Source organism: Alligator sinensis, unplaced genomic scaffold (assembly GCF_000455745.1).
Source record: "Alligator sinensis unplaced genomic scaffold, ASM45574v1 scaffold93_1, whole genome shotgun sequence".
Classification (NCBI taxonomy): domain Eukaryota; kingdom Metazoa; phylum Chordata; order Crocodylia; family Alligatoridae; genus Alligator; species Alligator sinensis.
The window spans coordinates 1,141,585-1,156,502 of record NW_005842243.1 but is presented as its reverse complement, the minus strand read 5'-3'; the positions used below and the strand labels follow the sequence as shown (position 1 = coordinate 1,156,502).

General features: G+C 46.2%; 1 protein-coding gene across 1 annotated transcript in view; it reads left to right on the top strand.

Moving 5' to 3' along the window:
• SIPA1L2 (signal induced proliferation associated 1 like 2) overlaps positions 1–14,918 on the top strand; it is a 261,532-nt gene that overhangs the window by 79,065 nt on the left and 167,549 nt on the right. The gene's annotated exons all lie outside the window — the stretch shown is intronic.

The window sequence follows — 14,918 nt, the reverse complement described above, 5'->3', positions numbered from 1 at the left end:
CTGCTGAAGCTCTGATGAAAGGGACCTTCATTATCACTAATAATGGTAGTTGCAAATTAAGTTTGGTTGATTGACAGTTCAGCTATCTAAATCTGCTTTGGCTTGTCTTTATTTTTTTAATTGACCTCAGAGCACAGTTTTATGGAACTTTACTTCATTTTTTCTGATTGATAGCTTAATTACATTTTCCTGCATCGTATCATAGTTAAGATGATATAGGGAGAGTTGGATCCTGACTTGACTTGCTTCAGGTTTTTCTTACTTTTGTATTCCACCCCTCAAGAAGAATTTTGTGGAAGCAAATGTTTTTCATTTAGAGATACTTCCATCTCATTTTAGGATTCAGAATTTGCAAGTGAATTCCTACATCCCCTGTTGTTTGTTCCTCTTCAGCAGGCATTTATTTGGAATTTCTGAGGTCATAATGGGCTATAGGTTTGTTTCAAAACAATTGATTTCCTATGAAGCAGATAAGCTGATGTCATGGTCTGGTCCTTTTGGCTTACATATGCTAATTATTAGATTGCACTGGGCAGTTGGTAGCTTTGTCTGAGGAAGAGGAAAAGTGTAGGTTATATGACAGCTGTGTGCATTTCAGCTAACTCGGGCTTGAGGGCTGCCAGAATTTATGGTACTTTTGATTTAGCAAGGTAAGTGTCTCATTTTTATTTTATGTTTGATATAGTTTTCACTTAAGACTGTGTTCTTATACAGTAGTATACAGTAGACATGAGTTTAGGTATGTTTTCTTTTAATTCTGGTAGAAACAAGTTGGTTTATGTAATTTTATGTCAAACTTAGCTACCTAAGATTTATAAGTGGTGCCACTAGATTGGAATCCTTTTCTGTCACGTTCCCTTGTGTTCTCAAATGGGATTATCACTGCACTGGGTGAATTGTTGGAATTTAATCTATATACTAAGGTAATGAGAATGGAGTAAAAAGTGAAAACAAGCTTTTACTTTATTAACTTTTTAATATTTTATTGATATTTTGCTTTCCTGAATTAAGAAATAACTCTTCAAAACAGTCTGTTGTAATTTTGTTGAAAATATAAAGGTCATACCAACTTCTGCAGATTGAATTTACCTTATGAATAACAACTTTTTAAGAAAGATTATTAATATAGTTTTGCTCTTGAACATCCCAACTTTATTTTCCATAAATTTTATTTTCTGCACGTTCATAGAAACAAGAAAGCAAAATATTTCATCGTGTATAGTAGTGTGTTATACTATGAATAGTGTTTTGCAGATCATATGAGCGGATAACTTTTAGGTGTTAATTCATTACTGGAGATTTCTATTTTTGATTAAAAGCTTACTTGGGCATGGTTAAGCAAATGCACTTGTGACACGCAGGATTACACATGACAGTGTAGCAGCTGTAATTTAGAGAGAAGGCAAGAAATGTAAATTAAGAGTGATCACATATCTGAAATAAATCATGTGAATTTGAGTACGTAGTTATATCGTTATGATTCTATGTGCGCACATAGTGATTTATGTATAAAGAACATTTAAAAATAAGTATTTCTTATACATTTCCTCTTGGTCTGAGGACATTTGGTTTTAAGTAGGAGCTGTAACCCGAGAATGAACAAAGGTAACTATTTTAGGAAGACACTGTAGGCATATTTCCCATAAGTAAAATTCCATCAAATATTCTGGACAAAGAGCGTGCTATTCCCCCCCCCCCCTCCCCCCCAAGGTCATGAAGTGTTTAAATTTGTGTGTGTAGCAAGAAACTTGTGGTATCTTAGGGTTTTGAGGGGAAGAGGCTTTACCCTATTTATATCCTTGCAGCCTGTCACTTCATGTTTCTGTCAGAAGCTGCAACCAATTTGGTCAACCGATTTAATAAGGCTTTGCTGACTGGTTAATTTTAAAATGTCTACATCAGGGGCTGGCAACAGTTTTGGGCAGAGTGCCAAAAACACCCACAACCTTGACTTGTAAGATGTTGGCGTGCCGGGGGGAACAGCGGGGGAGCTGTGAGGGGCCTGATCCATGTTGTGGCAGTGCAGCCCTGGCCCCTTCATCTCTGTCTGCCCCAAGGAGCGTGTGCCAAGCAAAATACCTTTGCCCGACGCACTCTGGCACCCATGCTGGGGGTTGCCTACCCATGGTTTCCATCTTTTGAGCCACCCTTTTGATGCTGAACAACGAATTAATGGTATTTAATTGAACTAAAGGCCTGTTATCATTGATAGCGGTTAAGCTTCTCTTTTTGGTTTTGTGTCACAAACTGAATACATTTTCACTTTTTGCCTTGAGACTTGTGCTAATGAATTACTCTCAGCTAGCTTCATTTTAATGGTTTGTATGCAAAATAGAGCTGTTATCCCTTGGGGTATAAGTTGTAAGGTGTGTTGTATCTGTGGTGTGCAGGAGGAAGAGAAGTGGGTGTTCTTCTGGACAGTCCTTTATATGTTTCTATTTATATAAGATTGCAGGGGATGGGGCATGATACCCTGAGAGGTCCCTTCCAGTCCTGTGCTCCTTTGGATACAGAGGTTTTTAATTTCTGAAACTAAAAAAACAGAAAAACCTGCACATAACCCTATCATTCCTCCGAAGCGTAACAAGGCAGCTCCAAATCCTGGACAGCAGCCGTGCACAGTCCAGTTTCAGCAGCATCAGATTTCTGTTGAATATTGTTACCATCTTAGTAACCATATGGATAGACTCTTGTCTTTATCATGACCTTTATGCAAGTTGTTCTGTTCTTAGTCCTCATACCTGTGCGGGCCGCCTCCTGAACCCATCCATGTCGCCATGAGCGGGCTGGGAGCGGTGTGCGGACCCGTTTTTGTGCACGCGGACTGTGGCCAGCAGCCCGGGCACATGGGGTCGGAGAGAGACCTGTGGGATCTGGAATTAGGCACGGACACGTAATGGTTGATTAAAAGATTGTTTTACTTGCACCAAAGATGGTCGTGGTGTAGGCTGGACAGTTTTCCAGGTTCAGCTCCGCTTAAATCCTCGTTGGAGTGTTGAGCCCCAGCTCAAATCTGGGATCGTGCCCGGTATGCAAAGGCCAATAAAGATACCAGGGGTGAAAGTATAAAGAAGATTTATTGCTAGCAATACAAGGTGCAAGCGGAATAATTTCACGTAACAAGCACACAGATTCTTAATTCTAAGCATCTTTTATACAGGAGTATTGGACCTTCATAAGCATTCTTGTTTGCTAATTGGTTATAAGGGAGTGACGCAAGGAGTTCTTTACTGAGCATGTCTCTCTACCTGTGTTTTAGCTATGTATCTCATTTACATACATGTATGTTTCATTAGCATACTTTCTCCCCACCTGGGGTGTGATTTTTAGTATTTAAATTAGCTCTTTGCCCTAGTCCTCTGATTCTGCTTTTGTTTTCAAGCCTCCTTTATCTAAGACTGTCTCCTCCTTATCATTGCAGATGGGCATTAGTTACATAACAGAGACTTTTGCTTGGGCTTTGTATAGTGATGGATACGTCAAGGATTGCGCTCAGCGCCGGGGAGAGGCTAGAGGCCGTTCGGTAATTGGGCCCCCGGAGTTGTTAAGGCTCCATGGGTTCGGTTCAGTAGTTAAGCCTCTATTGCCTTCTTAAGGGAAGAGCTGGGTTCGAAGGAATCAGCAGCGCTTAGAGATCTTCACTCTCTTTCCCCCGAACTCCAATTTGGTTTCTCTCTCCCTCTCCAACGTGGGCGGAAACTACCCAAGCTCTTTATACGGCTAGCAAGCCAATCGCTAGCCGCCACGTGTGCCTATATTAGGATCGGCCAATAATGTGGCACGAATCTCAATACAAATGGCGGGAACTCCTTTGCCCCATGCATCTCCAAGCTGCAAAAGAAATGCACCATGCAAAGAAGGCTACAAATTGGCGGGAAATACTCTTCTGCACGCGGGTTCTCCTGTTACAGCAGAAATCTCCAGCATGCAAAGGAGCTGCAATTTAGCGGGAACATAATTTGGCGGTGCCGAAGCGCGCACAAACAAAGAACCACAACTTTGGGTTGTGACAATACCTAGTTTGTTTCTTCAAACCACCCGTCCCAACAACTGCTCTTGCTATGCCGGGTATGCTTTTCGATGAAGCTAAACTCCAAATACATTTTTTTTTGTTTCACTTTTAAATGTTTTTCCTCACTTTACGGAGTAAAGTTAGAAGTTAAGTATGTTCAACCTAGTTGAATACCAAGGAAAAAATGGATAAATGCCAGTATAGCTTTAGGTTACAAAGTATTGTAAGATAGCTGTAAGAAGTATGTTTGTGTTTTGTCCCCTCTGCACTCCTGGTATCTGTATGCTTTGAGTCGTATGTCTTCTTCAAAGATATTCCACCACTTGCATCTATTCCCCTCTGAAAGGACAAGTACACATATTACATATGTGTTTTTTCATGTTTTTCGGTCCATTCTGCAATGGATGATCCTTTCATATAGGCATGTGTGCCTTTTGTTACTTAACTGATTCATCCACCCCATAATGGTCCATAGGTTGGTAGTTATGGCACTCATCTGGGATGTGGGAGACTGAGTTTCAAGTTGCTCATCTGAATTGGGAAAAGTTGGGACTGCAGGCTGTTTTCTACATCCCAAATGAGCCCCCTGACATGGACAGATGCAGGAAAGGGGTGAGGGTCCACATCCCCCACTGTCTCTGCAGCTCATGCACAGTAAACTCTGAGCTCATTGGGTGGGCAGTGTGGGGTCCTGCTGGAGAAAACCTGTTGAACATCCTGTCCCTGACCTGGTGGTGCTGTGTGCCAAAACTGCTGCTAACCCGTTTGCCTGCTGAGCTCAATAAATGCTATTGATGCCTTTCTGTGAGTGCTTTGTGGGGAGGGGGAGCTGTTTGCACTCAGATACTTGAGGTATCTGTGCTTAGGCTTGAATCTCCCATGGAGCACAGCATGGCCAAGACGCACATGACAAGGAATTGTCCATTACAATTAAAAATAGAAAAATGTACGTATAACCCTATCATCCCTCAGAGGTGGAATGGGGCAGCTCCAAATCCTGGACAGATTTTTGATCCCATTGAAAGGTACATACTCTCTTAAACACCCAAGAGTGGGGTGGGGGGCAGATGAGGATGGGACAGGACCTGGTGCCTTGGCTGGGCTCCATGTTTCAGCTGGGGTGGGGGGTGGGAAGTAGGCAATTCACCATCCCCTTATGCCCCAGCATTCCCAGTTCCTTTGTGGGTTTCAATGGCCTAAAACAGGGCTATGACTGCAGGGGTTGGCCTATGGTGACCTTGGCTCCCCATCCCCCCCCCCCCCTTTCTTCTTCCTCCCCCTGCTGGGGCCTCTCTGTTTCCCCCAGGACCTGAGTTTTCATCACAGTTGCGTGGAGCTGGGGTAAACTGTACCGTCATTGGCTGCTTGACATCCTCACGCATAGCCTGAGTTTTCAGGAGAAGTGTTGGGAGAACTGGCCTTGGATCCTTCAAGTTGTGCCAGCACAGTGGCTGCTTTGCTGATGCTGGGGCAGGGGAGCTCTGGTAAGTGCTCCGTTCCTCTCGGGGAGGGCACAGAGATGTGTGATAGGACTTGGTCTGGAACAGCTGCAGCTCATGTGTGGGAAATAGTGTCACAGGGCTTTCTTCTGCCTCCTCCGGTGGGGTCCCTGTGTGTGATTCCTCCAGCTGGTGGCAGTCGATGGGGGGGCAGGTTTATCCATGTTCTGCGATGGTACTTGTGGGGTCTCTGCCCACAGGTGGGTGACGGTCTGGCTGCGAAGGGGTGTGTGGAAGTGTGAGTGGGTGGGTGGATGGATGGAAGCTGTGGCAGATGCATGAGGGTGCAATTCCCAGTGTTGTTCTAGCTCCCACTTCAGAGGCTTAGGGCCCCTGCTTCTGTGTTTCCTGTCCTCTGCTGCTCAGGTCCCATCCATAATCTCAAAATGTCCAGGGACTTTCAGCTGACAGCCTGTGATTCTGGCAACAACATGCACCCAGCCAGGGCTGTAAAATTCAAGGGTGTGCTGCCATGCAGTACCTTAGGATCATGGGCAGTCTCTGCTTGCCCTGGCTTGAAGGTTCAGTGCCCCCTCCCAACCACATGCCCTCCACACACCTAGTTGATAATCTAGCTATCTGATTAGTGATCAAGTATAAGGGGAATCAATCTGCATTGAATGAGAATGAAGGACATGGCAGGAGCCTTCTCTCTGAAAGAAAAAGAAAGGAGTGGGGAATGGCCTATATTCTGGTGGCTTCCAAAATTCTGGAGTTTTTAGGGAATCTGCTGGGCTCAGAAGGGAAAATCAAATCTGTTGCTTTTGCAGGGAGCAGATTGGGAAGGGAAGGAAAGAGTTTCCTTTCCTCCCACTGAAGAATCTGAGGTGTTTTCTAAAGGGGACATCATAGACACTGTGTCCTGGAGGGTTTTGGGGTTTTTTTGACTGCTGAGTGGGTCTGAGAAAAAAACACTACATTAAGGCTAGCAAGATGATTAGATATTATTAGTAATATAGCCAGGAAAAGGGAGAACTGTAAAATGGTAACTAATAAAACAAACAATGTAGGAGCTTGACAAAAAAAGCTAGCTGCCCTATATATGCATCTGTGGGACTCACAGCAGCATACCTGAAGCTCTGTAACAGATCTGGAGCAGCTTTCTATCATGTGCAGATGGTTCCAAATCACGACTCAAGTGACCAGAATTATTAGAAATTGGCTTGAAGACATGAGAGCAAAGAAACACTTGCTGCTACTTTGTGGGCTATTGAATGCATCCAAGATTTCTGGGACTTCATATCAGTGAGCTGGACTCATGTTCTGCATCCTATATTGAGCACAGGGAATGTAAGTTCTTCTCTCAACCTACGTTTTACATGAGCATTTGCTTTCCAAAGAAAAGTTGGCAAGTAGTGGTGCTACATATTAGCATGCACAGGTGTGCTGATGTACATTTTGGGCATGTTTGAGTATATTTTTTATTTCCATTAGGGAACTTGCCCATTGTCAGAAATCAGTGCAGATGAATCACTTCTTTAGATAAGTTAACTGTGAGCAGAAGCGAAATAGCAGCAGACCCGCATTCAGCACTTGCTCATTTGTACCCTTGATAATATTATGCAATAAGAGAAATTCAGCAATAAGCAGTTTTCTTTGTGTGGTTGGATCGATGCTACCTGGAGGGAAGACATAGGTGGTACTAGGGACAGAGGCTTCATTGACTTTTGTCAGTGATGGTGCGGGGGTGGTGCCAGTCCAGTGCTTGGGCAGAGGTGATGAGCTTGCCCACTGCCCTGTGAGATGAGTAGGTTGCCATAGTGCCCCATGGCATATTGATGTAATGCAACCTACTGTGATTCATGACGGGATGTGGTACAGATGCGTGTTACGGTGCTCTAACTTACAGCACTGAAGTCTGATACTTCATCCATCCAGGGTTATGTTAAAGTGGGATCTGCCATTTTTACAATACTGTCTGTGCCCTGACCATCTGTTCAGTTATGGCTGTAGAGCGTTTTGTGTGTGCTTACTCAACAATATGTATAAATTCTGTACATGACCAGGAAATCTGTCTTGGAGCTGTGACAAAGATTGTAAGTATGTTCTTGCTAAAAGTCTGTTTGGCTGATTTGGTGTTTATTGATGGAGAAATGTTTTTGTCAGAAAATTCGCAGTTGTATCTCTTGGTAGCAGATTTACTTTTCAATAATTTTGACCCATCAGATCACACAGTAACAAAGGCATAGAACAGGGGCAGGGAATTATTTTGGGTGGAGGGCCACTTACCAAGCTTTTCAGAAAACTGTTGGGGGCCACATGGGTAGCCCCACCCCTTGACAGGTGCCCCGCCCTCTGCTCGCCATCTTGGTACTGGAAGTCCCACACCCTAACCTTTGACCTTTTGCCTCCAGAAGTCCCTCCCCTTGCCAATGGAAGTATTCCTTTAGGAAAGAGGGTTTGCCATGTTAGGGGGAAAAACCCCCCCAAAGTATATACTAAAAATCAAATGCCCATAATAATATATTTTAATTTAATTACAAAAAAAAATTGTCCTGATGTGTGTGCGTTTGTGCTGTATATGTAGAAGTAATTGCATAACAGCTGCAAAATGCAATCTTACTTGTACATTGTGTGGGGTGTGCAGGGGTGTTGCGGGGGGGTGTGGGTGGGTGGGTGTGGGGTTTGTGTGGAGCTGTGGGTGGGTAGGAATGGGGATGTGTGGGTATGGTATTGTGGGTATGGGAGCCATGTGGTGCAGAGCGGCCGGCGGGTGGGCAGGAAAGTGGGGAAAGCGGCGGCGGGGAGCAGGGAGAATGGCAGGAGCAGGGAGATGAGCAGAGTGCAGGGCCTGCACCAGCAGGGCCCAGAGTGGGCCTGAAGAAGCACGGGACGTGGGCTGGCAAGGGTCCATGGAGCCATGCTGGGCTGCCAGCAGGGAGAGAAGGGACCTGGCTGATGGCTTGGTGGCTTTGGGTTGGCAGTGGTGCGCCTTGGCTTCCTGCTCCTTCCTGCCGGGAGAGGTGAAGTGACCCTTGTGGCGCCCCTTGGCGTGGAAGAGGAGGATGAGGCGGGCTCGCCTGCCGCCACCCTCTGTACCATTCACGGGAGTGGCCACTGCTGCTGCAGTGCTCCTTCCGGTGGCCTGGTTGCTGCACTCCGCCTCCCCACTTGGGCTCATGGCACAAGCAGCTGCAGGGCTACGGCAGAGGAGGAGGACAAGGCAGGCTTGGCCACCGCTGCCTTCTCCTTGTTGCCATGCTCGTGACGCCACTCCTGGGACTGACTGCTGCCACAGTGGTGCTCCCATTGCACCCAGCTGTTGCTGCTGGCTTTGCACCCGCCACTTCTGCAACCGCCGTCACTACTGTTCCTGGCCACCATGGACTCCTTGGCTTGCTGCGGGGACAGCGCCAAGTGCAACTGGCCGCTGGGCAAGTGGTGCTTGGGCTTATGGCAGGGATGTGGCAGTGGTGGCGGAAGCAGTGGGGGCAGCCCAGCTTTGTTGCCCGGTGGCAGCTGACCACTGCCTCAGGAGTGAGGCGGAGCGGCCTCTGGTGTACCTTGGCACCACCAGCATGGTTGTGGTAGATGAGGCGGGCTCGGCTGCCTCCACCTTGCACTTATTGCCATGCTCATGGTGCCACTTGAAGCAGCCACTGCTGCTGCGGTTCATCTGCCACACCTGTCTGCCATGCTCTGCCTCCCTGCATGAGTGCTGCCACAGCAGTGGGCGGCTGCTGCTGGGCAATGACACCAGGCTGCCCCTGCTGCTGCCACCACAGCTGCATCCCTGCTGCGAGCCCAAACACCTCTTGCCCCGTGGCCACTTGCACTCAGTGCCAACCCTGCATCAGGCCAAGGCGCGCATGGCCACCAGGAATAGTGGTGGGTATGGGGCCAGTGGTGGCAGCTGTGTGAGGAGGCAGAGCATGGCAACCAGGCATGGCAGCAGCAGCAGCTGCTCCCACGAGCCTCACCATGAGCACTGCCGCGAGCACGATGACAGGATGAAGGCGGTGGCAGCTGAGCCCACCTCGTTGTCCTCCTTCATGCTGAGGGGTGCTGCAAGGGTCGCTCCGCCTTGCCTGGCGGGAAGGAGCAAGAGGCTAATGCGCACCACAGCCGGTCCAAAGCTGCCAAGCTGTTGGCCTGGTCCCCCCTTTTCCCTGCTGGCAGCCCAGTCCAGCTCCATGGACACCTGCCAGCACACGCTCTGCACTGCTGCTGGTCGTGGGACAACGGCATAGGCCCTGCACTCCACTCACCTCCTCTCTCTGCTCAGCCACACAGCTGGGAGATGGCGGGGGACTGTGGAAGTCAGCAGGAGCTGGCCTGGCCCAAGGACTGGGGCAATCTCCTGCGGTGCTCCCCTGCCTCCCTCCCTCTTACTTGAATTTTCTGCTCCGGCGCCGGCACATACATCCCCACGGTCCCAAGCCAGAAGCCTCTGCTAGCCTCCTGTAATCTTTAACAGGAGCCAGGGGCAGATACATTTTTTAGGGGCCCTGCAGGCTGGATAGCATGGCTTGGTGGGCCAGTCCGTGGCTCATATTTTACCCACCCCGGCGTAGAACCATGTGACCTTTTTTTAGTTAGTTTTTTTCCCCTCTTTTCCCTTTGTCACACTTCTGTCTTGGTGAACTGCAATGAAAGTTCTGCAGGATACGGAAGGAATCTACTTTTTGTATATTTTTATGTTATACAATAATGAGATCCTAATTTGAATCCGTGGGCTGATACCACAACACGGATAAAGGAAAGCGCACGCTTTTTGATTTAGTCAGTTTATAAAGCAAGCAAGCTGTACATCTAAATGTGCACCCTGCTTTTTTTCCCCTTAATAAAATCCTAAAATTTATTCATGAAAAGAGAGTACTTCAAAATAATAGAACCTGTAGTTGATAGTTTCTCTGACTTAGCCTTTTGTGAGAATGTCTTGGGCTTGGAAGATACTTCTGCATTGTATTTTCTTTCTGCTCTGGATAATCTTTTCTGCACTGCTACTTTAGTTCTCCTATTTTCCACAAAGCTGCTTTTCTCCAAAAGACTCAGAATTTTGATGTTAATGGGTAGCATTTCCCTATTCACAGAGCTGTCAGTAGGGGTTGTATAATGTTCAGTGGAAATAATGCTAGTCTTGTTGAGCTTAAGCACAGTCTGTTAACTATTTTTTGTTCTATCTAACTTTGTTACCTGCCTGTCATCTCACATGGTGTATTTACCTGGCATATTTATGATTTTCAGTACTATTGATTGCATATCAAAGAAATTTCATTTCATGTGTTGTATGAAAGGTATCTGGTTTTCTAGGCTGCCTGGGAGGTATATATTGATACTGATGTTTGTTTATTTAATTGAAACTATTAATAAAGAAAGTATTGATCAGTTTAAAGAACTATCTTTCATTAAAGTAAAACATGAATGCTAAACATGAACAGAGCTGCTTAGCAGTCTCTCTAACAAACAGATGACAGCTGTTTTTCTTCAGGCTGGAATTATTCTTGTCTAATCAGAAAGAGAATTTTAATTTAGTTCTAGTACCTCTGGTAACCTTAAACTATACATTAAATTAAAAAAGTACTTAACTGAACTTCTTTCTGGCTTAGAAAGTTGGGTAGGTAGTGAACAAAGGCTTGGCTGTATCACCTAATGATTTAAAAAATGTAACTAAATTAACATAGGGCAACAGGGTAGCAACATCCTGCTAGAAGAAGCTATTAGGCAAATTTTGTCCTGGAGCAGAAAAGATCTTCAAGGTGCTGCTCCTGAGGTGGCATACCAATTTGCTACCACTAACATTAAGTTTGTGGTAAAATTATTATCCAGAATTTAGCTGTTCTGTCATTTGTGCGTGGTTTGTTGAATCCAGTTCTTTGCAATCGCAAGCAACCATATAATTGATGTTGGAGCCACAATGACATCTATTTTGGCTCCCTCGGCTTACTACAAACCACTAAGTGTCACTCAGGTGCCATATAACATGGTTAAGACTTTTACTGCAAGAAGATGAGCTTCAAAAATTGCCCTGTTGTCCAGGAAAAGAGCAAGAGGAGCCAAAGTACTGTCAATGAGCCCTGCAAGAGCAAGGGATTTAAGTGAAATATGCCCAGAGGAACTGAAGAAGCAAATTCTTCTTCATGCTACAGAGGAAGACAACCTCTGTCCGACACCTCTTTGTGGTATGTGGGAACATTCCTAGCTTCCTTGTTTGTCTACTTGTGTATCAGAAGAACTTCTTGTTTTAACATTCTTTATAAGATCTAGCTCAACTAGACTACTCTTGGCCATTCTGATTTTTGTTTCTGCACTTTCTACCTTTTTTTGAAACAGCTCTCCTTTCTGATCAGTCCCTTTTCTGTTCTTTGTTGATTGTCTTTCATGTTCTTAATATATTGTTTGAGATGCTTGCTCATCCCGGTAGGTCTGTAACCCTCCCTTTCCTGTTTTTACTCCTGGTTGGGACACACAATCTTTAGTTTATAGACCTAGTTTGTCTGTTCTCTTTAAAATGATTTCATAGATTTCATAGATGTTAGGGCTGGAAGGGACCGTGGGCAATTTGAGTCCAGCCCCCTGCCCCAATGAAATATCATGCCATGTTTGGTTGATCAGATTATTTCTATGCAAGTCTTCTATATCATCCTTGCTACTTTTTTAATCGAATTCTTTGCAATCACAGGCGACCATATAATTGATGTTACTTACTAAAACTAAGCTTAAAATTGCATTCCATCATGTTGTCTCAGTGAAAATTTGTAATTTATTTTTCAGTCTATACGTCACAATTGCAGTCACTGTACAGTTATACTTAGAAATGTACTGTATTTAAAATCACTCATTGGGGGTGTCTACACATGCAATTAATAATTAATGCAAAACAACAAACTCTGGAGCTTATTGCTCCCAGGGTGCACCATTTGAACATGTGCCTGGGACCACAGCATGTTGTGCCGGGTCAGAGCAGCCCCAAACTGGCAGGGGTTAACCTGCCAGCCTGGGGCTGCTCCCCTTGGCTAAATGAGCTACAGAGGGGCTGGCTGGGGCACAAGGATGCTTCAGTGTGGGACTAGCTGGCAGGGCCTGCACTGAAGCACCTTAATGGTTTAGCCAGCTGGGGCACTGTACACGTGCGCTGCTGTGGAGTAAAAAAACTCAGACATTTATGGCTGTGGGGGAAATTGCTTTACTTCAGCCTAATAGGAGCACATGTGTAGATGCACAATATTTACTGCAGAGCTAATTAGTCTATTCCACTGTAAATGTCTTGTGTAGACGTGCCCACTAATTACTCATTCTTGCTTTTTCTCCCATAAACTTAAAGATCATGCTACTACGTATATCACTAGTACTTGCTGGCACTCTCCTAGTTTTAATATTTTGTTACTAGACTGATTTTCATCCAAATAGGTTCTTTTCTGTCTCCCACTGTGCTTTTTTTTTTTTTTTTTTTTTACATTTAACAAGTTCATTGCTGCACAGTGCTACCATGCTGCCTCTTATTTTTGTCCCTTCCTCCTCCCTTAAACCACTTATACACTTTATCTCTTGTATTCCAGGCTTGGCTGTGTACTGTTTTGCCATGTGTCTGTTTTTCCTATAATATCAGCTTTCATGTCTTGCACCAGGGGTTCTGTCATCTCTATTTTATTTGTTGATTTGGGCCTTACTTTTTTAATCTGACGTTCTCCAAAGGAGATCAGATTTGGAATCAGGTCTGTTGTCCCTTGTTATTATTTGTGCAGTTTGCACCATCACCCATTCTGTGGTTACAAGAAATACTTAGCCTTAGACTTGAAATGTTTTGGGAGTTCTGAAATGATGATTATTAAAGTAGTGAAGTGGGTTGAATTGCTAGCTGATAGGCTTTTCTTTTTCTGTATCTTTCTTTCGCTAAGAGTGTTAGTGAAAGAAAGTGTGGAGACAGCCGTGCTTTACTTTGATCAGTGGAGGACTTGTCTTCAGTAGAAAAAGAGAACTACTGTGTATTGTTCAAAGCTATTGTCAAGTGGCTCAGCCAGGAAAAGAGAACTCCAGCTAGCAGATCACTTCTTTATAAAAACTTAGTTTTCCAGAAAGAGGTGCTAATGTAGTATGGCATTTGCATATGATCTTTAAGGTGAGCCTTTTGTATTCATTAGCTACTTCTGTCAAGAGTAGTTAACTTTTTTTTTTTTCCCTATTGATATGGATTTTATCACTTTTGCCTCAATTGTATGTCATGGATGTGAAAAGAATGGCTGGAAGGGGTTAGAGAAGGTGGAGGTGCACCGATATATTGGTCACATCTGATCAGCACAGATAAAATGAAAAATAACATTGCCCATGAATGCAGCCTAACAGCTTGGAGAGCAGCATCCTGCCAGTAATTCTGTAGTGGGGAAGGCACATGGGAAAGGGGTGTGGGGGTTGGCAGATTGAGGCCCCCACAGTGAGGGAGGGAGTGGGGCAGGGCAGATGCTGTCCACCCGGGGTGATGAATGTGACTCTGGGGCCGGGAGCAGGACGGAAGGTGGCTTGTCTGGAGGCATGGGGGATGGGTTGGAGAGGGAAGGAACAGCTCCCTGCTGTTGCACATGGCTCCAAGAGAGGCATGGGAGGGGCATGTGATCTCTGGATTTGTGCACAGGGTGAAGGTGGGCTGCCCACTGTGTGTTTGGGGCCAGGGGCAGCTCCAGCCTCTTCCTGGTGTGTTTGCGGGGAGGGAGGGTTGGGCCAAGGCTTCCCTTTCAGCCACTGGGTACTGAGTGGGCTCTCTGTGGGGTGGGCAGTGGCGGTAGTGCTGGGAGGGGTGGCTATGGGATATTTTTGAGTGGCTATAGCTCCCCAACTCCACCCTAGCAACACCCCTGCTTGGGGCTCCCTGTTCTGCTGCCTTTCCCTGGGGATCCCTGCACTGGCCACACGTCCTTGGGGTAGGCAGGGGATGCGTGGCCAGTATAGGGCTCCCAAGGGAAAGGCAGCAGAATGGAATGCCCTGATTAGGGGCAGTGCTGGAGGGGCTAGGGAATAGGGGCAGTGCTGGGGGGGGCCAGGGGGACTAACCACCAGAAAATTGCCCATAACCCTCCTGTAGCTGCACTTTCCAGTGCTGCTGCCACCTGCCCCGTGCAGCTGAGCCTGCCCTGCCCCCGCCATCTCTGAGCACAGCCCCGGCCCAGCCCCCCTGCTGAGAAGAGCCTGGCACTGCTTCTGGCCCCAAGCCTGCTGTGGACAGCCCATGCTCACCCTGTGCACAAATCTGGAGGGATGAGGGGCACATGTTCCCCATGCCTCCCCCAGGGGTGCACTCAGCAATAGGGAGTCTCCCCACCTGCCCCTGAATCCCGTGGACAAGCCACCCACAGCTCCATCCTACTCCTGGCCCTATCATATTCACTGCCCTGGTTGGGTAGGCCCTGCCCTTGCTCACTGTGGGAGCCTTGATCTGAACCCACATGCCCCTTTCCTTCTCCATGCTGCTCCCC